We start from the raw sequence: 24079 nt of genomic DNA on the forward strand, positions 1-24079 counted from the left end.
AAACACTTTCACTATTATTGTAGTACCATCTGGCCCAAGCAATCATCAGATTACCAATATCTGGCTTATAGCTACAATTTCCTAACTACATTTGGAGTTTAGCCATTTTTTTTGAGGTAAGCACTTAAAGCAATGCTGAACACAAAGTGGGAATAGAGGGATCATACCTCAACATAATAAAAGCCATATATGACAAACCTACAGCCAACATCATACTCAATGGGCAAAAACTACAACCATTTCCCCGAAGAATAGGAACAAGACAGGGATGCTGTCTTTCCCCACATTTGTTTAACACAGTGCTGGAAGTCCTAGCCATAGTGAGCAGACAAGAAGGAGAAATAAAAGGAATCCAAATTGGAAAGGAGGAAGTAAAACTCTCATTATTCACATATGACATGATAGTATACATGGAAAACACTAAACACGCCATTAAAAAACTACTAGATTTAATAAGTTAATTCAGAAACATAGCAGGATACAAAATTAACACCTAAAAAACAATGGTATTTTTATACACCAATAATGAACTCTCAGAAGGAGAAACTAAAAAAACAAAACAAAACAAAACATCACACATTCCCATTTACCATGGCATCAAAAAATTAAGATACTTAGGGAAAAAATCAATCAAGAAGGTAAAAGACCTGTACTCTGAAAACTACAGGATGTTGAAAAAAAGATAGAGGAAGATATAAACAAATGGAAGAATACACCACGTTCATGAATTGGCAGAATCAACAGAATTAATATGTCCATACTACCCAAGTCAATCAAAAGATTCAATGCAATTCCTGTTAAAAGACCAATGGCATATTTCACAGACACTCCAAACAAATACTCCCAAAATTTATATGGAACCAAAAATGACTCTGAATAGCTGCAGCAATCTTGAGAAAGAACAAACAAAATTGGAGGATGTGGGGCGCGGTTACAGTGTTTTGGCCAGGTTCAAGCCTCGGACTAATGAAAGGACAGGGTCCTCTCATTGCCACGTGCAAGTCCCAGCTGGAAGGGCAGGGCCCTCCCAGCACAATTATAGCCAACGGCTGTGGTTGTAAGCTTGAACCTATGGTCCGAACACGTAGCCCCACGTGCCTTGTGATAGAGTTCGGGTGCATGTAGTTGAGTGGGGATGAAACTCACGGGAATGCTGTAAACAACGTGATCACGCCCCTACTTTGCCTCATGGCATCTGCTATAAAATAAAGACATGGCTTGTAGTTGTTGTCTCCTCATCAGGGAGGCAGCGTCCCACCGAGACCCAGCTATTATTCTCTTGTCTGTCTTAATCCGTTCACCCCCCCCCCCCCAACTTGGGTTCACCCTTGGTTGTGCTGGCGTGGCACAGAGGAATCACAATGCCAGTTATTAAGTTATACTACAAAGCCATTGTACTCAAAACAGCCTGGTACTGGCACAAGAACAGGCATATAAATCAATGGAACAGAACAGAGAACCCAGAAATCAACCCAAGCCATTATGCTCAATTAATATTTGACAGAGGAGCCAAGAGCATACAAGGGGGCAGTTTCTTCAATAATGGTGTTGGGAAAATTGGACAGATATATGTAAAAAAATGAAACTTGACCACCAACTTACACCATACACAAAAATAAACTCAAAATGGATAAAAGATTTAAATGTAAGACATGAAACCATAAAAATCCTAGAAGAAACCATAGGTACCAAAATTTCAGACATCTCTCATAGCAATATGTTTACTGATACATCTCCTAGGACACTTAAAACAAAGGAGAAAATAAACAAATAGGACTACATAAAAATAAAAAGCTTCTGCACAGCAAAAGAAACCATCAACAAAATAACAAGAGAGACCACTGCATAGGAGAACATATTTGCCAATGATACATCCAATAAGAGGTTAATCTCCAAAATATATAAGGAACTCAAAGAACTTAACAAAAGGAAGGCAAACAATCCAATTAAAAATGGGCAAAGGACCTAAATAGACACTTCTCCAAAGTGGACATACAGAAGGCCAAGAGACATATGAAAAAATGCTCAGTCACTAATCATCTGAGAGATGCAAATCAAATGGCAATGAGATATCACCTCATCCCTGTCAGAATGGCAAGGATGTGGAGAAACGGGAACCCTAGTACATGGCTGGTGGGAATGCAGACTGTTGAAACCATTATGAAAAACAGTATGGAGGCTCCTAAAAAAATAGAAAAACGGAACTGCCATTTGACTCAGTGACCCCACTTTTTTTTAAAAAAAAATATATTTTATTGATTTTTTACAGGGAGGAAGGGAGAGGGACAGAGTGTCAGAAACATCGCTGAGAGAGAAACATCGATCAGCTGCCTCTGGCACACCCCACACTGGGGATGTGCCCGCAACCACGGTACATGCCCTTGACCGGAATCGAACCTGGGACCTTTCAGTCCACAGGCCGATGCTCTATCCACTGAGCCAAACCGGTTAGGCAATGTGACCCCACTTTTAAGAATATATCCTAAGAAACCCAAAACATTTATCAGAAAAAATATATGCAACCCTATGTTCATAGTAGTGCAATTTACAATAGCTAAGATTTGGAAACAGCCTAAGTGCCCATCAGCAGATGAGTGGATAAAAGAATAGTAGTATATTTACACAATGGAATGCTATGTGGCAATAAAAAGGAAAAAACTCTTGCCATTTGCAACAGCATAGGTGAACCTGGAGAGTAGTATACTCGGTGAAATAAGCCAGTCAGAGAATAAGAATCACATGATCTCACTCATATGTGGAACCTAATGAACAAAATGAACTGATGAGAAAAAACAGACCCAGAGACATAGAAGCATGAACAGACTATTGAACCTCAGAGGGAAGGCAAGGGAGGGTAAGTGGGAAGATATCAACCAATGAACTTGTATGCATATATGTATAACCCATGGACACAGAGGATGGGTGGTGGGGCGGGAGTGAGCTGAAGAGGTCAATGGGGGAAAATTGGGGACTTATGTAATACTTTTAACAATAAGATTAAAAAACATAAAGTAATGCCGAACAGAGGTACTAAAGTATTTGGACTTCATGTCTGATTCACATTCAGAAGAGTACATTGGTCAAGGAAGCAACTTAAGTGTAATGTTTACTTTTAGGTGTTAACTTACTGGGCTATGGGTCCCCAATTTTTGGTTAAACATTATTATTAACTAGAGGCCCGGTGCACAAATTCATGCACGGGTGGGGTCCCTCAGCCTGGCTGGTGATCAGGCCGATCAGGAGGACCAGCCAGCTGTGGGGAGAGGCCGCAGGAGGTTGGCCGGCCGGGGGGAGGGACCATGGGAGGTTGGCCTGCCGCAGGAGGTTGGTTGGGTGAGGGAAGTTGCCTGTGGGAGCAAACTGACCATCAAGGGGCAGCTCCTGCATTGAGCTCTGCCCCCTGGTGGTCAGTGCACATCATATCAACTGGTCATTCAGTTGCTTAGGCTTTTATATATATAGATGTGTTTATGAGAGCTTTTTCGATCACTTTAACACTTAAATCAAATTGCTGTCTCTCATGTGGGTGTCCTGAATTGAACAAAAGGCTGAGTAAGAGAAAATTCTCTTTCTCTGCCTGACTGTTTTGAGTTGAAGCATAGGTTTCTCCTGCCTTCATACTTGGATCCAGAGTAAAACTCATGCTATTGGCTCTCCTGGTTCCAGGCCTTTGGACATGGAGTGGAGCTACCCCTTTGGCTCTCCTGAGCATCCAGCTTGCTGACAGTAAACTGTGAGAATAAACAGCCTCCATAACCACGTGAGCCAATTTCTTATTAAAAAATCAACCCCTCTCTCTCTTTCTCTGGCTTGCATTTCTGTTCAATGTGAGGAAAATTTTCCTTAGAATTATAATGTTGCATTAAAAAGGGGGGGGACATTTAATGAGGTTGTGGGCAACTTATAACTAAGTTTTCAGGTTAACACAAGGTGCCCTTCTATTAGGCAGATGTGGTAAATAGAATCCTGTATGTGTTTAATAGGTAGATGAAGAAATAGTGATATTAAATTTTGTCCTTTCTCTCTTGAGAATATGTACTGAAAATAAAATACCCAAATGCGCAAAAGAGACAGCATAGTGTTGTGCACATAACAGATGGCCAATAAATCTATGTAGGATTAATAGATTAACAATTGTAATATGTTCCAACATTCAAAGGATCATGGTGAAATAATTTTCTTCATCACCTATGAAGGATTTCATTGTTCAAGATTACATAATTCTTATAAACTTTAAAAAATATGTTTTAAGGAGACATATGTACTATGCTTTGTAATACTTTAAGCAATAGAAAAAATATTTTTTTATTGATTTTAGTGAGAGAGGAAGGGAGAGGAAGAGAGAGAGAGAGAGAGAGAGAGAGAGGGAGAGAAGAGAGAGAAATGTCCATTGGTTGCCTCCTGTGCACACCCCAACTGGGGATCAAACCACAACCTGGGTATGTACCCTGATGGGGAGTCAAACCAATGACCTTTTGGTGCCTGGATCAATGCTCAAACAACTGAGCCACACTGGCCAGAGCTAGATTTCACAATTCTTTATTTGGAAATTATAAATTGTGCCCATATACTTTTGGAGCTAAATTATTTCACTGTTTTGCTACATAACTCACATAAACTACACCTGATAAGTCCCAAAGTTTTAATGTTGAATTCACCAGGTAAGTGTGTGTTCTGTAAAATAGACATTAATGTACTTATACAAAATAGACTAGAATGCCGGCGTCTTTATGTTCAGGAATCTAGTACTTGGCTTTTTACATTTTATAAGGAAAGGAATTTCACATAATAGCTGGTGAAGTCCAATAAGATTTAGTAGGGAATTCCCAGAGTCCCTTGAAAATATGTGAAGTATAAACATTTTGTTTTTGTCAACCTCTATCTACATAGTGTTTTGAAGTGTCAAAATTATAAACATTGAATTTCATTTTCTAAATACTTTTTATTAAAGTGGCTAAAAATCCCTATGACCAGATATTATTACCTAATATTAAGGTTATATCAGTATAATTGCTCGTGAAAATTATTTATTAAATAATCAAAGGTGGTTCCTTTTTTGTATTAGTATTTATGAATAGATTGGATGAATGTTTGGAATGCAAACAATGGTTTAAACTATTTGTACAAAGTACCTCCATGGCCTCACAACCAAATATTTGATGCTTCCCAAATCCTACTAACTTAATGCCGTAGAGACAGTCTCTGACAATTCATTTTAGCAAAATTACTGCTGATAGGTTTTTATGAGTGTTCTCTTGTAGTGATATTCCTTTTTTAAATTGTAGCTATTTACCTTTATTAGATTCAATTCAATTCTTTAACTTTGCCTCTTTTTATATTTTTAGTTTCCATAAACTTCAGAATACCATATGGTCTTTTTTTTTTTTACCATATAGTCTTTCAATTAAAACAAATTAATATCACTCTTATTTGGACAATTTTACAACAATTGTTGAAACAATTATAGTATTATGGGGTGTTGTAAAATGGATTAATAACTGGCTGTGATTCTTATTAGTGTGTAATTGTTAAATAGTACTATGCTCAGATACCTCCATCCTTTTCCTGACTAACTCATTGAACTCGACAAGTCCCTTCAGCAAACTTGTTACTGAGTGTCTCCCAAGAGAATGATCGAGAGTGTTAGAAACGTCATTGGACATTAAAAGATTGTAAGGAGTCATCTTCACTTCTAGACTTTGACAGTCTTAACAAAGTCTAAAGAAACATATTGAAGAAGCACAGTGTTTTAGGGCTAGTTCATCTTTCCTGTTATTTTATTGATAAAGAAATTAAGGACAGTCCGAAGCCATTTCAGTCATCATTAATCTTTTTCAGAGAGGCATCCCAGTCAGAAACTGAGCTCTCAGGAATTTTTAAAAAATCTTCCTGCTACCTTATCCTTTGCTATCCTGTACTGTTATTCTAGAGAAATAAAAAAATAATATCCAGAAATAGGTGAAGTGGAACAGACACACAGTAAGGCCATGCCAACATGTGTTTATGTCTTGCCAGTTAAGATGGATAAAATAAAATAAAATAAATAAGAAAACTAGAGGATTTTAAAAACAGTACTTGCAGAGAATTCCATGGTGAGATGGCACATCTCACTTGTCAAGCTGGAAGTGGAGACAGTACAATTTATATCTGTGGTTATTTGCTTGGCTACCCCATCCGTTATCCCAGATCCCACATTAATCATTTTATTTCCACTTGCCTGACATGACATTCCAACTTCAGGATAGAAAACACATTGTTTTTACTTATCTCATGTGTGTCATGATTTCCACAGACTTTATTAGTTTTAATGCATGCTATTTATTTTAAACATAACAAGCCCTACCTATGACTGTCATGTGTTGTAAGAGTCTGTGGAATCATTCAGTTATTTGGAATCAATTTGCCCAAAAGGGCAATGCTACAAATGCATGTTACCTTTTTCTGGCTAATGGTGAAACTTTGTGATGCACTGAAATTGTACTTCTTAAAATAACACTTCTTCTGTGTGCTAATCATCTTTTATAATTTTGCTTCCATAGGTCTAAGACTTTCCCAGCCATCTATCCCCACCACCTACTCATCATTCATTAAGAAATATTGTACCAGTGTACAAGAAGTGCCAGACATTAGGGATTTAATAATGTTGAAAACACTATTTTTGTGCCTCAAAAGCATATGGTCTAGCAGGTGACACAAAGTACTGGGGAAAGCAATCCTATTATAACTGCGCAGCCCCCTTCACGCAGTGTGATGCACACATTGGTCAAGGGCAAGGCAGGAAGCAGAGAGATCAGCGCAGAGGCTGTTACCAGAATTCAGGAGGGATATGGTGTTGACAAAGGAGACAAAACTCAATGAAAAAGGTTTCAAGAGACATTAAGGAAGGAAAGGAATCCAAGATGACACCCCAAATGTTGGCTTGGGTAGCTGCTGGACAGTGGATTGGACAGTTTATATTTCATCCATCCTTTACTAAGAGAAGTGATCTTTTTATAATAGTAAGTAACAGAGCCCAAGACAACCAATTACTATTTGTAATACCTTAAACAATAAAATTAAAAATAAATAAATAAAGTGAACTTCTCACTGTTATCCAGTTTTCCTAAATTTTTCCTAATCCCTTGATTACTGGTTCTATCATTTATGTATTAAAATGATGATGAGATTTATTCTTGATGGAACTCAGAATTATTATTAGGTTGAGATCACTGCATTAGTTTTAATGTTTTGTCTTTTCTCTAACATAATAAAAACTAAGCATTTGCCGAACCGGTTTGGCTCAGTGGATAGAGCGTCAGCCTGCGGACTGAAGGGTCCCAGGTTCGATTCCGGTCAAAGGCATGTACCTTGGTTGCGGGCACATCCCCCGTAAGGGGCATGCAGGAGGCAGCTGATCGATTTCTCTCATTGATGTTTCTAACTCTCTATCTCTCTCCCTTCTTCTCTGTAAAAAATCAATAAAATATATTTAAAAAAAAAAACAACTAAGCATTTATCATGCTTTTCACCTGCCGAGGTGTTTAAAATTGTTCATAATTATTAACTACTTAAGCAATGGGGTAGCTCAGCTCACCCAATGAAACAATAAGCAGCTCTCTCCACCCAATACTTTGTGCAATGAAAGAACTCGATACATAAGAAATATTTTACATTCATGTGTCTTTATGCATTGTTTCCTCCTTATAATTTATTACAAGTAGCTAAGCTGAACATGTTACATCTCATATTAAATTATAATAACTTATTTACTTACTAAGTTTCAAATAAATGATTCACAATTTTCTTTGGGTGCAAACTTGTATTTATCTTCTCAGAATTTTTGCCAGGAAATAATGCCTATCCATTTTATTGTGCTCAGATTTACCTGGGTTCAATGCAAATTTTATATAAGATTGGGCTTTGCATTTTACTTTCACTTCATTTTCATGTAAGATTGGGCACATGACTTTTGGTGATCATTATCCAACAACATCCTTTTCTGTAAATTTGACTTTCAGTACAAATTCCATAGCTTTAGCTTGTTTAATATTTCGGATATCTCAATCATTTCATTTTGGATGTTATTCTTTGGGCAATATGTTCCCATCTTTATCTTTCAGTCTGAATGGCATTTAGTCCCTTGCAGATTTGACACACGACTTACTCAAACATACAATTCCTTCACTTCCCAGTACAGTCCATCTCTCTAATTCTTGCAGCTTTTAAAAATGTTTATTTTATTCGTTTTCACATATTTCCTTTGGTTAAGTACTGTATCAGAAAATGATTCACTGAATTTGTTTCTCCAATGCAGTGTAATTTGACACAGTATTGCTTATTTCTAACACTTTCCCCTCTATTAATATTGTTCCCTTGTTACCTTATTTATCATTCATATTTCTTTGACAGTTCTCTAAAAGAAACCCATTTTTCCTGCCTTTACTATTATTTTTTTCAACCACTGCCAATTTAAATCAGTGCCTAAGATTCTGAGAGTAAAACTTACTTTTTGTTAATAAGAATAAAAAATTTTTTATTGAATTCTTCTGAGAAAAAATAGTTTAGGAGAAATAACTGCTCATTCATTCTTTTTTTTTTTTAAAGGAAAGGTTTAATTTGAATAATGAAACTTTTTATTTAGGGAGTTCATTAAAAGCTCTTATTGCTATTGTTTTCAACAGCAATACAACACAACAACAAACATATTTTTAACTGTCTGAGATTGCCGAATTTAGAAGGAGGAGTGATTTAAAGCTGGTTAGGAATTTATGAGTTGAGAAACGAGCCATCAGTGTTAACAGGAGCTTTTTCCTGATCCCCAGTACTGGTCACTGCCCACATTGAGTAAGCAAGCCTGTCTATTTTGATCTCATATAATACAGGGGGGTAAAAGGTCTAATTAAGGATTCAGTTTTTGTGTGGGTACATCTGTTAGTCCATGTTCTGTATATCTCAGACTAAAGATATTGTCTGGCTGTTACTAAAGTTAACTTCATTAGTGAGTCCGCCCGGGTCATTGGTCAGGGAACACAATTTTTTATGATCTTCACCGCTCACATCAGTAGTCTCAATTGCCACTACCTAAAAGCAGCGAGAAGCCCATTTTATACTAAAAGTTGCTTTCATCTTCATAAAGGTAAGCAAGTGACAATATAACCAGAGAAATCAACCAGTAATCCTGTTTTCTGCATCTAGGATGGTAATGAAACTATAATAATACCAGGAGACAGTACTGAGCCTAGAAAACAGGTTTTGAGTCTCTGCTTCACCATGTACTAACTATATGACCTGAGACAAGATAACTAACTTTTGAAATTATTGTTTTTCATCAATAAAGAAGAATATTTTCCCTTTTTACTACAAAGGATTTTTTAAAATATCATATAAGCTAATGTATATGAAAAGTGTATAAATTTTTACTTTAATATTATATTTATTCTAACAACCCCCATAGCCCTCTACTCAAGTGTTACTTATATGTTTACTTAATGCAATTCCAGTAGCAGTCTTGTTTTCCCTAGTCGTTTTGAAACTGGGGAACCAGTACGCATAGTAATAAGGTAGATATAATCAGAGACTTGTCTTGACAATGTCTTTATATTTACAAACTATATGTTTACTCAGTATTCATAGTTTCTATTTTAAAATAGGCAGTTGGCATTTTAATCACCCATTCACATGTTCCTCCTCCCTCCCCCCCCCCGCCCCCCGCCCATGCAGTCTAAATATTTCAGACTAAAAAATGTAGTGGAGTCCTAACTAGTTTTGCTCAGTGGTTAGAGTGTCAACCCCCAGAGTGAACAGTCTTCGGTTCGATTCCAGTAAAGAGCACATACCTCCGGTTGCAGGCTCAATTCCCTGACCCCAGTCAGGGCACGTATGGGAGGCAAACAATTGATGTGTCTCTCTCACACATCAATGTTTCTCTCTGTCTCTACCCCTCCCATCCACTCTCTCTAAAAATCAATGCAAAAATTATCATCGTGTGAGGATTTTTTAAAAAAAGAAAAGGAATTCTAGAATTGGGCTTAGAGATTAATACTATTCCTTTTGAATTATGTAAACACGATGTCCCCAATATTTTTTTTTTAAAGAGCAGCTGTTTCTGATGAGTTCAAACCTTATAATGAATCAAAGTCTGTCACAGGAATCGTGAGCTTGACTTTGACCAGATAAGACTTCCCTCAAGGGGATTGGTGGGGAGCTATAATCTGGTCTAGTTTTTAACTTTTCACTCTGTTTCCTTTTAGTTTTTTTTTTCTATGGCCCATGTCATCAGCATATGTACAAGTAGGGGAAAATATCTGAAATTTAATTATGAACAAATGGTACATAGCAGCAGTGATTATATTAAACTATTTAGCAATTGCTTTCGTGTGAGCACTGACCAAGCACCGACACTGGCAACAAGTTCATGTACATGAGCATATTACAAGTGGATGTCAGCCATGCTTACCAGTGACTTTAATAAAAGTCTGTCAGTGGAAGAAGTTGGAATAAATACATGTAATTACAAAAAGAGTTGTATCATTCCCCTATTCGATACAGGCATAAGCTGCTTAAAAACTTATTGGTCTCACCTCAAATTATGTGACAGGAATTCTCAGAAATGTATGCTTTAGACTAGGTTTTCACATAGTTTCAAAGAAGATTTCACAATATGTACAACAGATGAAAGAGGAGCTGCTCTGGTTAAAGAAGGAGAAACCTCTGGTACCTTCTCCATCAGCCCCTGAGATACCGCCAGGACACGCCAAAGCTGTATAAAAGTGTGAAAATCCTAAAGAGCAGGGGGCACTTCCAAGTCCTAAAAGCCCAAATCTGCATTAATTTCTTTAAGTAGAAAAAATAAACAACATAAGAAATAAGTTTTTTTTTATATATACTTGGAGCAGAAGTATTAGTACATAGATATATTGATTGAAGTGACCTTTTGATACAATTCTTTAAAACACAAGAATCATGAAATTTTAATATACTAGAATTTGTTAAATACATATTGGACACTGACCCAAATAAAGCATTCTCTTTGGGCCTTCAGAAGATCCAAAGATAAGGACATATAAGCCATGTATTAAAGGAACTTTATTGTTCTGGGTTAATATCCGTCAAGGCATATCTTTCCAGATGTCTTATTTAGAATTTCCCAGTCGTTGTTGTCCTCTTCCAACATTAATGTGCATTCTGTGTTTCTTGAGATAGTATGCCAAGGACAACTCTACAAAAGGCTCTAGAACTCTAGAAATAAAGACACAATCTTTCTGAGAGTGCCATTTGGTTGTAAGCCTCCCTTATATCTGCTACAGCTGAGCTTTTATGACATATTTAAGAAAAAGAGGAAGCCCACTCATAAACACAAGAGAGAATAAGATTCTGGAATTTCATCCAAAGATGATAGCTCTTAAGAATGTTGCTGATATTTTATGCTTTATGTTAAATTTATACTTGCACTAAAAAATAAAGTTAGAATAATTTTTAAAAAGCAGCTAGTTTATGATTTTCTTTGTTAAATTCTAGCTTATAGATGCTCATCTTTAAAAAAACTTAGTAATGTTGGTGTATGAAATCTGTTTTTTTCTTTCTCTTGGTATCAGTCTATATTAATACTAAAGGCCTGGTGCACGGATTGGTGCACAGGTGGGGTCCCTCTGCCTGGCCTGCGGGATCAGGCTGAAACTGGCTCTCTGACATCCCCTGAGGGGTCCCAGATTTAGAGGGTGGTTCTCGGGTGACACACCTTAGAATTGGGTTCCCCCCTCTCTGGTTCTGGATGCGTCACCCGAGAACCACAGCTGCCAAGTCACCACATTGGCAGCTCCTGCATTGAGTGTCTGCTCCCTAGTGGTCAGTGCACGTCATAGCTACTGGTTGGATGGTCGAATGGTCAGACAGTAGCTTAGGCTTTTATATATATAGATAGTACTGGCACATAGGCATTCAACTGCTCACCTTCCCCACACAATTAAATCACAGGCTTTCATTGTTTTCCTCACTGTCAGATCATTTAAGAAATAGATTTTTTTCTTTTTGCATTTGTCCATAGGTAATGGAGTGAGGTGGGCCTACACATGCAGATCCTGAATTAGGACAGAATGATAAATCTCTCTGCTGCTGGCCCATCTTTTACAGCAAAATGTTACAGTTCATTCTACCCTCTAATTCCCCTGTGCTATGGACAATTTGCATGTATTAAATGGCCCTTATCATTTCCTATAATTAGGGTGTTGCCACACAGTTGAGGAGATTTTTGAAGTAACATATGGCTCATTAATGTCTATTGGTAAGTCCCAACCAGATAATAAAGAATTGAAAGATGGGCATTGTGTGCTGTAGATTGAATTCACTCCATTTTTACTCTGCTTTGTAAGTTTAAGCTCATGCATGTCTTTTTTTCAGCATATAAGTGCATACTTCCTACAAGTAGGAACTAAATTGAATGTGTCCAAATTTATATCTGAATATCGAGATTCCAGGGGGATAGTAATCCTACAACATTCTGCAAAGGAATAGAATACCCTCCCCTAGATATCAAACAAGAGCCATAAAATATTGAAAGTCAATACATATTCTTGCTTATTGAAAGGATCACAAATCTTGGGAAGGTAATTTTATATATTATAAATGAAAAGAATTGATAATATGTCAATGCGAAGGCTAAAGAAAACAAATCATATCTTGATTCAAATCATGAATGTGCATAAGATTCCATTTTTCCCCATACAGATACCATGCATTCTCCTCCAAGTCTTTCTGAGTGTTAATCAAGTGGCCTTGGACATGGGCTAGAGACGTTGGCTACTCATGGAAAGAGGCAAACCAATGATGTCTGAGTGTGTTACTTTATGGGAGGCTTTTGGAAGTGCTTTTGCTTGACCCCTGCTACATGTAGATGCAGCATTGTTCACCACAGCCAAGCCACACTACATGTAATTCCTATGTACATATGTACATGGACACATAATATTCAAAGAGTATATCTAAAGCACACAACATTTATCTTAAAAATTTATAGTTTTTTTTCCTAAAAGTTTTATTTGAATAGTATAACTTCCATCTCCATGGAGAGGACAGTTTATTCCATTTGGGGTCATTACTTACTGTGCAGAGAGCATTTTAGATATTGGATGTGGTAGCGTAGTAGCCTTTATAAAGAACGGAGCAAGGTTTTATACATGATACCCCTTTAGCTTTTATGAATATGCTTTTCATAACAAACAACCTAGCTATAATGTAAAAAAAAAAATTCCCAGGTGTCCCAGGTCTGAGGAAATTAACTCAGTGCTCCTAGAGAGAGAGAGAGAGAGAGAGAGAGAGAGAGAGAGAGACTAGCCTTGAAGTCTTGCTTGCTTTCATTTTTGAATAAAAATAACCCAGAAAAGAAGTGATGCATAGGACTCTGGGAGCATGCCAACCTGCCCGTGAAAGCCCCGCTGCTGCAGCTCTGACCCCAGCCTTGCCAGGGACTTCCTCCCTTCCTCCATCCCGCCTCCAGGCCCGGTGATCCTCAGACTGTTTCTGACACCAGCCATCTGTCCTCTGTCACTCTGCAGCGGCCAGTAAGCTACACATATCCAGCAGATGTGCTACACAAAGGAAGTGCAGGTCACCCGGAACAAGGATTCCAAAATGTGAAACTTTCAACCTCTGGATGCACAACTCCTAAGACAGCTTCTGAATTGCGTTCTTTAACTTCTCCTTCACTGACCTTCAGTTCCGATTTTTTCCAGTTAATTTTAATAGTGCATTTTCAGGTCAAGTTAGAATTCCACACATGTCTCCCGATATGAGATTTCTTCCATTTTAAACTGTGGCTAGGAATGTCTCAAACACTGTTTCCATTGCTGAGGCCCATTCCTCTGTGTTCATCCTGCTCTACTGTCTGGTAATCTCAGCAACCAAAATTTTTTAGAAACTATAAGGGCAGAATTCGAATCCTTTACTTCAAGGCGCTTGGATTACTTAGAAACGATTACAACAAAACAGCCCTCACCTACACTTTCTGGAATTACTTTCTTTTCCTTGCAGCAGGTACCCATGTGTCCCAGGTCTGAGGAAATTAACTCACTGCTCCTGCTGCATCACACTACTCAGACCCCTTCAGAATGAGCTCCCATCTGCTTTTCAGTTAACCCACAGCTGTCCTGACCCCGCCCGTAGCCTCTCCCTAACATAGACACTCTAGTTGCTAGGTATTACTCATCAAACTTAGTGTATAAACTATTATTGTGTATTTTCATTTGATCAATCCCCCTTTCTTCTCTGAATACAGGAAATGTGCTTAGATGACCTTTTCTGTGTCTTTCCTCATTGTGCAACTCAGGGATAATCCTCAGAAGCTTTCCTTAGCAGGTATATGCAATAAGTAGAGCCCAATTCCTGAGTCATTGGCCAACTGAACTTAATCCATTCCCATGAATGAACTGCATGAACCCAAGACACTGTTTAAGCTTTAGCCCAGAGTATTGTACCTTTATGACGAATGTGATTGTTGTCAGAATATACTAGGGTAAGATACATGCTGTAGCAAAACAACAAACCCAAATCTGGTGGCATAAGACAAAGACAAATGTGTTTGCTGCTCACACGGTCGTCTCCGGCAGGCAGCCTTCTCTGCGACAGTTCAAGGACTAGATGCCTTCCATTGCCTCCTTGTCGCCTAGGGCTCTGCCACCCTCCATTGACTGTTTGCATCCAGCAGACACAGGGGAGAGAAACTGTGCCATAAGTTGGGATGGGTCAGGGCACTTCTTACATTCAATTGGCCAAATCCAGGCACATGGCACTACCTAGTTATAACAGATTCTTTCAAACACTAGAGGCCCCATGCACGAAATTCATGCAAGGGGCTCAGCCCTCGCAGCCCCGGCTTCGTCTGGAAGGTCGTCTGGATGGTCATTCTGCTGTTCGGTCTAATTAGCATATTCGCTCTTTATTATATAGGACAGTCTTCAGTGCACTCAGGAACAATAGGAAATGGGGGTTGGCGATCCACTGCTGTCCCTGTCGCACAAAGTGGTCACCGCGTCACCACTGTGAGGTCCTCCTGTGCTGCTGGCAGCCTCTGGGACTCGGGAGCAGAAGTGGGGACTGCTGATTGTCGCTGCCACCGGTGGGTCATAAGAAGCACTCAGTGCACCCTTTGTGGTGGAGAAAGGGCACAGCGCATTTCATCTTCATTGTCCAACCTGAAAAAATGCAGAGACATGGGTCACTGTGCCTTTCTATTAATTATGCAGTGGTTGGATTTGGACTAAGGTCATCATGGTTCCTTGTCTGTTTGAGAACATCCCAATCCATCATTACAATTATAGCAGCATTCCCACCAGCATCAGAAGCTACCCCTAGAACCAAGATCCCAAGATCCCTGAAAGTATTGCCTCATTAATAATTTGAAAATCTTTCAAAGCTTTAATTTTCAATCAACAGGAATTATAAATTTCTCCCTTTACATTATATTTTTCTGTCTTGCATAATTCTGTTTCATCCATTTTTATAGTAAAAAAGAAAGTTTATTAGTACACATTATTAAGTTTATTTACCTTTTATAAGTACTTTTTACTTACATTGTATTACTTGAGCCTTTCCTAGAAATGTTCAAGACGTTTGTTACCACCTTTAGCTTTTAGATGATAAAAATGAGTCTTAAGGAATTAAACAGACTTATCAAAAATCCCACAGTGGCTCAGAACACAGGTTTCAGAATCAGGGCTCAAACTTAGGTTTTCAAATTAGCCTTTTTGGCTCTAAATCCTATGCTTAGAAGATGTTTTATTAACAGGATTACTAGATGCCATTAAACCCATCCAGAAAGCACTACTTATATAGAAAGGGTATTGTGAATTCTCAGATAGAAAAGAAGTTAACTTCTTTGTTTAGATGATATTAAAGTGCACTATTCTTTTCCTTTCAAGGAAAAAAAGAGAGAGAGAGACAATGTGTAATTATAGGAGCACAAATGTATTGGGACCTACTGAAATATCTTAACCAAGAAAAGATAGGTGGAAGTGGTGGATAGCTATGAACTACTTAATTAATAAAATAATTTTTCTGGTATATAGAATAGTGATCATTATAAATAGCTAGGAATAAAAATAATAGCTACTTCCAAGGGATACTGCAAGAATACTTTTCTCCTGGTGGGGAAACCAGAAAGCATTCTAGAAGCTGTGGATGCATGATTTAGATTTCAGGGTGTTTCTGGTATGCAATGGGAGCCAACCAGCTGTCCAGTCGGCTGGGAGCTCTAAGCCTCAAGGAAAGTTCAAAAGGCCATTGTCCAAAAGCCCAAGTTTGTTTGTTTGTTTCAAAAGCATAAATTCATCAGACAATAATTAATATCTCCTATTCATCTTTATATCACCAGTGTTTAAATGACAGCTGATACATCCTGAAATAGCCTAGTAGAATTAAAATGTATTGGGTTGCCAGAACAGAATGCTGAGCAAACGGAGGTATTTAAAAAACATCAAATCTGACTCCTACCCAGGTTCATATTTATATAGCCTGCATACAATTTTTCTGGTTGTTCAGACGATGCTTCAACATGTTAGTGACAGGAGAAAAACAGAAAGGTCATGCTTGGGGACCTGTGACTGAGGGTAGGAACGAGTGACTTGAAGAAATGGTTCAACAGGCTATTTGTCCTGAAGTGGCCAAGGTCATTGCTAGGGACAGACTGCTCTCTCCACTGACCACCTATTTCTGAAGTTTTCTTGACCAGGCATTCCAAAATACACCACTTGCATAATTGACAGCTGCCCCAGAGCCAGTATTTGAGGCATCAAGAGATTGACTACTTCAGACAAAACATCCTTCTCCTATTTCAGGGATCCCTGAATATTTTCACTCTACGCTGCCATTTGCTATGCTGGGTGTTTGAAAAGGCAGTTGTGAGAGTACCGTGAGAATACTGGGATGGAGTTTGGAAACAGATACACATAACACAGTACAGTGATTATCCTTCAAGCCTTAGCCTAAACGCCCTAGTTTCTAGGAAAACTTCTTCTATTTCTTAGAATACTTTTTATGCTCTGAAATACAAGATAATATTTTCTACTTAGAACTTAACTTTTTGACTTATAAAAATTATTCATTTTTCATTATCTGGTTGGGTCATGGGCAGAGCTCTATTCTGTTTGGCACAGGGCTCTCTCCTATACCTTGCACACACGTAAACACACGCACAATCCCACTACCACAAAGTATACAGGTGCATTGCTATGCACCCTGTCTCCTCCCCTGTCGCCAACACACACACCTCACCTTCCTCACTTAGCATCCTAAATTGTATGCAGTTAACTTAGTGGAGAAGCCAATGCTGATTGACTATTAGCATTGTCTAGAGTTTCTATGAAATATACAATTTTACTGCCATATTTTGTTGCAAAATTAATAATTCAACTAACTTGAATGATTTTTTTTTCTTTTTCTTTTTTTTAAAGTATATTTTATTGATTTTTTAGAGGAAGAGAGAGGGATAGAGAGTTAGAAACATCGATGAGAGAGAAACATCTATCAGCTGCCTCCTGCACACCCCCTACTGGGGATGTGTCCGCAACCAAGGTACATGCCCTTGAACGGAATCGAACCCGGGACCCTTGAGTCCGCAGGTGGACACTCTACCCACTGAGCCAAACTGGTTAGGGCAATTTTTTTTTTCTTATAAACAACAATTACCCTACATTATCTTGCTGGAATCAACTCTATCTCATTCTTACTTTTGTATTCTCTTGGAGAAAAGGGAAAGAAAAGAAAAATTACCACCTCCTATGTAGAAATAGCTTCTTTTAAGGTTATATTGTCAAGTCAGCCTTGACTTTTATTTTAAGATTAAATATGATTAAACTAATTATGGTAAGATAAAAATAATCCCCTGACTTTTATCAAAGAATAAAGAACCTAAAACAAGGCAATCTATTCAAGTCTGCAAGACTATAAATTTCAGAGGCAGCAAGGTAATCCCATGTACAAAGCAAAAACCAAGGTGGAATTTCTTGCTAAGGTGACCCTAGGCCAGGGGTGGGCAAACTTTTTGACTCGAGGGCCACAATGGGTTCTTAAACTGGACTCAGAAGAAGGAGCTGCGGCCGTGTTTCCCGACGTTGCCATGTTAACACTGCTGCTGGTGAAGGAGCGGAGGGGAGAGCAAGAGAACAGCCAAACGGGCCGGATCTGGCCCGCGGGCCGTAGTTTGCCCACGGCTGCCCTAGGCAGTCAGGGGCCCATACATGTGAGCATGTATGTGGGGGAGAGAGTGTAAAGCTAGTGTGTGTGTGTGTGTGTGTGTGTGTGTGTGTGTGTGTGTGTGAAGGGGTAGGTGGAGAATAAGAGAATAGCCTGCTGGTTAGACACAGACTCTGGAACGAGCCTGACTGGGCTTATAATTTGATCATTTACTATGTGGCTTTGGGTTAAACAAAGAAAAATAGTAAACTCCCTCCTAAGACTGGTGTCAGGATTAAATGAGTTAGTAGAGTCATGAGCTGCATGTTAGTTGGTCAATGACTGCATATGCAACACTGGTTCCATAAGATTATAATGAAGCTGAAAACTTCCTGTCACATAGGACAATACTCCCATATTTGTGGTGATGCTGGTGTATAAAAACGCGCTGTGCCACCAGTAGTACAAAAGTATAGCACATACAATTATGTACAGTACATAATACTTGATAATGATAATAAACAACTATGTTCGTGGTTTATATATTTACTACTATGCTATACTTTTTATTGTCATTTTAGAGTATACTTTCTCTACTCACAAAAGTTCGTTGTCTTTTTGTTGATGATTTCCTTCACTGTCCAAGACTTTTCAGTTTGATGTAGTCCTATTTTTTTTTGTTTATTTTCCTTGCTTGAGAAGACAAATCCAAAAAAAAAAAATGGTAAGAATGATGTCACCGAGTTTACTGCCTATGTTTTTCTCTAGGAGTTTTATGGGTTTTAGGTCTGACATTTACGTTTTTAACCCACTTTGTGTTTATTTTTGAACCTGATGTAAGAAAGTGGTCTAGTTTCATTTTCTTGCATTATATCTGTGAAATTTCCCCAACCCCATTTATCAAAGAGATTGTCTTTACCCCACTGTATGTTCTTGCCTCTAGACTTAGGAAATCTAAAGTGTTTATTAGTTTTCATTCAGGTAGCATAACTGGAAAAATTAGCTGAGTTTCTATTTCATTCTCTATTGCTTTGTTTTCTCCATATATACATTATAAAAACAGAGTAATATTGAAGATTACTATACACTTTTTCTAAGAGAAGAAAAACCAGCAATCCAGACCTATTTCCTAACAGTAATTGTTACTTCTGCTTCCAGACTTAGTGACCACTGTTCAGACTGACTTCCATTAACTTGTAATTTTATTGAAATGTTATGTTTTTTTATTTCTTGACTGAAAATGCAACTAACCTTGTACTATTTCAGTCTAAATCTCCATTTTTCATTTTCATACCAAATGGCAAAATATAGGATCTTTCTTTCTATCTCTGAAAAGAATGAAAAATAAACATTTCCTTAAGTAAATTTTTTTCTGAAACCACAAGCAAAAATAATAAAATACTGCTTAAATGAAAGGAATACCACAACCATTTCAGAAATCAGTGTTCAATTTTAGTTTTTGCAGCAAGTTTTCTCAGGATTATATAGTAATTCTTATGAATATGAAAAACCAGGTTATGATAGGGTCTACATGATTTTTAATTCTTACTAGTTGTTGAATATAATTGCAGTCTACAGTATTTTATTTTATGCATACTGAGAAATTTACATACTAAATAAAGCAAGCATCTGGTAATGTTTGCCTCAAAATAATAGCGATACTGGGTGTAGGGTATATGGGGTCTCTTGGAATTAACTTTGCAGCTTTTTTTGTAAATCTAAAGCTACCCTATACAATAAAAGCCTATTATGCTAAGTGTCTGGTCGTCCAGTCAGCCATTCAACCAATCAAAGCATAATATGTTAATGATATGCTGAGGCCACTCAACCACTCGCTATGATGTGCACTGACCACCAGGGGGCAGACAGTCGACTGGTCGACCAGTCGCTATGACCACCAGGGGGCAGATGCTCCAACTGGTAGGTTAGCTTGCTGCTGGGGTCTGGCTGATTCAGTCTGAGCAAGACGGGCCAGACATGCCCTGGAGCCCTTCAGCGGTACCTCCCCAGCTGGCCAACCTCCCACGTCCCTCCCTGGCCCCAACTGTGCACTGGTAGGGTCCCTTGGCCAGGCCTGTACCCTCTGACAATCTGGGCTGAGGGACCTTCCCCTGCTGAGTGCATGAATTTTGTGCATTGGGCCTCTAGTCCTGTATAATAAAAGGGTAATATGCAAACTGACCCTAACAGCAGAATGACTGGGAATGACTGGTCACCATGATACACATTGACCACTAGGGGGCAGACACTCAATGCAGGAGCTGCCCTCTGGTGGTCAGGGCACTCTCACATGGGAGGAGTTCTGCTCAGCCACAAGCCAGGCTGACGGCTGCCAGTACAGCAGTGGTGGTGGGAGCCTCTCCCGCCTCCTCAGCATCGCTAAGGATATCCAACTGCAGCTTAAGCCTGCTCCCCGCTGGCAAGTGGACATCCCCCGAGGGCTGCCAGGCTGCCAGAGGGATGTCTGACTGCCAGCTTGGGCCCGATCCCCCAGGGAGTGGGCCTAAGCCAGCAGGTGGACATCCTCTGAGGAGTCCCAGACTGCAAGAGGGCATAGGCCAGGCTGAGGGACACCCCCCCCCCCCAAGTGCACAAATTTTTGTGCACCGGGCCTCTAGTATAAAATAAAAAGTTAAAAAGAAACTGTAATGCTTTGGCTTCTATTCAGCTGAATTTGAAAGGAGTCAAGCCTCTGGTTTGAGCAGCTCGCCTGCCTGCCATAAAGACATGAAGAGAAGCTTAGTTCTCACCAGAAAATGAAATATTCAAGATCTCCTCTTCTAAATTGATTTTCCAGCTTCTCAAAGGAACTCTTTGTAATAATCATCTAAAACTTCTCCTCTGCAGACAGGCAACTGACAAGTTAAATCAGAGCCACTGTGTATGACCACTCTCAGAAGACCTCATGCCACATGGCTAGGGACAGGGCGGCTCCATGACGGTGAAAACCTAGGGTAGTATCGGCTCGCATATCTCTAATTACCTGTGCTCAAGTTGAAGGTGGCTTAATGTCTATTCTCAAATTTACCTTGACAGCCACTTGCATATTCTCTGGGTGAAGCCTGTCTCTGCACTATAGGAAGTGCTGACTCGGCATAGCCAGCTGCAAGTTGCACTGACCTTCCTGATAGCCTGTAGTGCTAGTTAGGCTGCCCAACTCACACTTAGGTTTTTTCTTAAGCACTTGGAGATTAACAAGATTCCGCCCTCCCCCCTGCCCCCCCCCCATCTCACTAAATGTCTGTATTTGTGACTTGTATCTTCATGCATTGATCTCTATTTCTTGGCCTGTTTATTTCTGGATTTACAGTATTGCCCTTTCTACATTCACTTTTCTCTTTGAAAATCCTTAATTTGTGTTAGGAGGAAATAAATAATTAACTGATTTGAAGATGTTAAGGACCCCAGATAGCTCTGATATTTTCTGTTTTACAACTAATTGGAAATCATAGTCACATTGAAGGTGTGACTAAAAGAGTGCCCCTAAAATATGCAGTTGAGATTTAGGGGCACCTATGGTATAACTATTATTATGATAAAATAATTGCTTCTTTTCTTCCAGTATATTCAGGGCAGGGGAAGGATTTTGTATTTCATTCAGAAAGTCAGGGCAGATTTGCCACCAGAAAAGCCTCTGAAAAGGGAAATACGTGTTTCTCCAGGGGAGTCTTTTTGGAAAGGGATTTTATAACAAGGATGTTGAAGCAGCAACAAACCTGAGGCATCTATTTCTAAGTCTCCATGACCTACCAGGAAACTTAGAATTTCCTCTTTAAAAATGCAGGGCTCACACTCCTTAACTAGTCCAGATATGCTAATTTTCTTTCCTGTTTAATTTGTCATTATGAAAACCATCACCACCAGGAAAAAGCATGCATTTGCTAACAGTGGCTCAGAATCCTTTTCTGAGCAGATTACAAATATAATTCCACACACCTACCTGGGCAGACACTCTCGCAGTCAATACTGCCTTAAGATGTAAAATGAGACAGATACATTCAATTCCTGGATGGTACTAATGGTCTTACTCATCGATTTCCCAGGGTACTCAGCACAATGTCCTATTTATAGGTGCTTAAGAAATATTTGTTACATTGTGTTGAATTATAGTGAGAAGAGGCAGAAGCAGGCAACGTGAATATCATGCCAAATCCCTTAATTCCCCAAATCCACATATGGCCAACAGCAAGCTATAAGTTAGAACTGCCATAGATACATTTGGACTTCTGTTTAAATTTCTCACTAACTTAGTGCTTGTAAATTCAACACTCAAGTCACATTCCTGGCAGGACGCCAAGCACTGGTATGGAAAATGACAGTGGTCTAGTCTAGTGCTCATACTGGCATCACAGTTTGGAAGCAGAAGCTCCAGGCGTGATGCATCATGGTTCTCATCCTCATTCCCGTTACTCAGGTGGTAAGGGGGGAAAGAGTAGCAAATGCCAACATTAAAAAACCACACAAAACCACACAATTTAATCACTTGAAGGAAAATAGAAATTTCACAGATACCCATATTTAACTATTTGATGACTTTCTATCATTAGCACCATGCTAATAAATGACAAAAACAATTTTCAAAAACAATATAGAGAATTCCAAGATGGCAGCAGATTAAGTGGAAGCTACACTGACATTCTCCCAGCACCAAACTGGAATTACAACTAAAATATAGAAAAATCATCCCGAATAACCCCTGAAGACCAGCTGGAGAGAAGCCGTATAACAAAGGACGTAACGAGACTGGTAGGAAGTGCAGAGGCACGAGAGGGCTGACTGGGCTCTCGCAGGTAGCAGGAGAAGTTCTGGAGGGATACCTCAGCTGTGGGTGGTTCCCCCTCAGAAGTCTGGGGTCTAAACCCCAAGCCTGGCTCCCCAGCCCAGAACCTGGAAAGAGGCCCACATAATACCTGGCTGTGAAATGTACTGGGGGCTCTGTCTGGCAGGGAGAGAGGACTAGAAATGCAGGAACCCCCTTAAAGGGCCATGCGTTAAATTTTGTGTGCAGCCGGTCACCTTGGACTCCTGCAGAGGAAGGGCAGAGTGGACTAGAGCAGCACAAGGGGAGTCTGGAGTTGGTGGCCCTGGGGAGAGCGCTGAGAGGACAGCCACCAGGATTGCTGTGCTGAGTCATTCTCTCTGCAGAGCTTTCACATTAATGTAGCTTAAGCCTGTGGGGCGGGGGGGGGGGGGGGGGGGGATCGATTGCTTCACACCCCTCCCCCGCATTTGGAGCCCTCTCACCCCACTATGTGGAGTTTATGCCCTGCTGAGCTCTAAAGAGCCTGAGGCTCATTAAGTGACCGAGACTAACAACCAGCCTGCAGGCAGAGGCCAATCTCTGTTCTTTGAGTCTTTGACTGACCTGCTTCTGGGCCTGGGCTCTGGAAAGCAGACCTGGGTGGGAAGCTTGGACCTTTCCACATGCTGCCAGTTGCAGCAGAGGCCCACAGCTGTGTATGGCTGAGGGCTCCAAACAGGGCCAGTCACACACAGTGCCTGGCAGTGGCTTGCACAAGAGACCCTCTGAAGAGACCAGAAACCAGTAAACCCAGTGGCCAGATTCACACAGCAACAGAGTAGGAGTCCATAAGATTCCCAAGCAGCATATCCGCAGGGAGATATGGGCAGGTTCCAAAACCTGCTGCGGTGAAACTGGAATTCTGGGAGTAGGGCTTCAGAGATGCTTTTAGGGAATGGCCTCTGAGACTAGAAACGTATACAACTACTGCAGGAGGAAATGGTGCTGTAGAGACATCACACCGGTTTCCAGGTCGTAAGTAAGTAGAGTGCCAAGGTGGGGATGGCAGGAGTGTTGTTGAACGTGGGCCGGGGGGAACTGGGCAGGACCTTGGTCAACACGCTCCAAAACCTGGCTCTTTGTTCCAAAAGACCTAGCAGTTCCCAGGATGCTCAAGAGTGAGCACAGCCTGAGGCT

Source organism: Myotis daubentonii, chromosome 10 (assembly GCF_963259705.1).
Source record: "Myotis daubentonii chromosome 10, mMyoDau2.1, whole genome shotgun sequence".
NCBI classification, from domain to species: Eukaryota; Metazoa; Chordata; class Mammalia; order Chiroptera; family Vespertilionidae; genus Myotis; species Myotis daubentonii.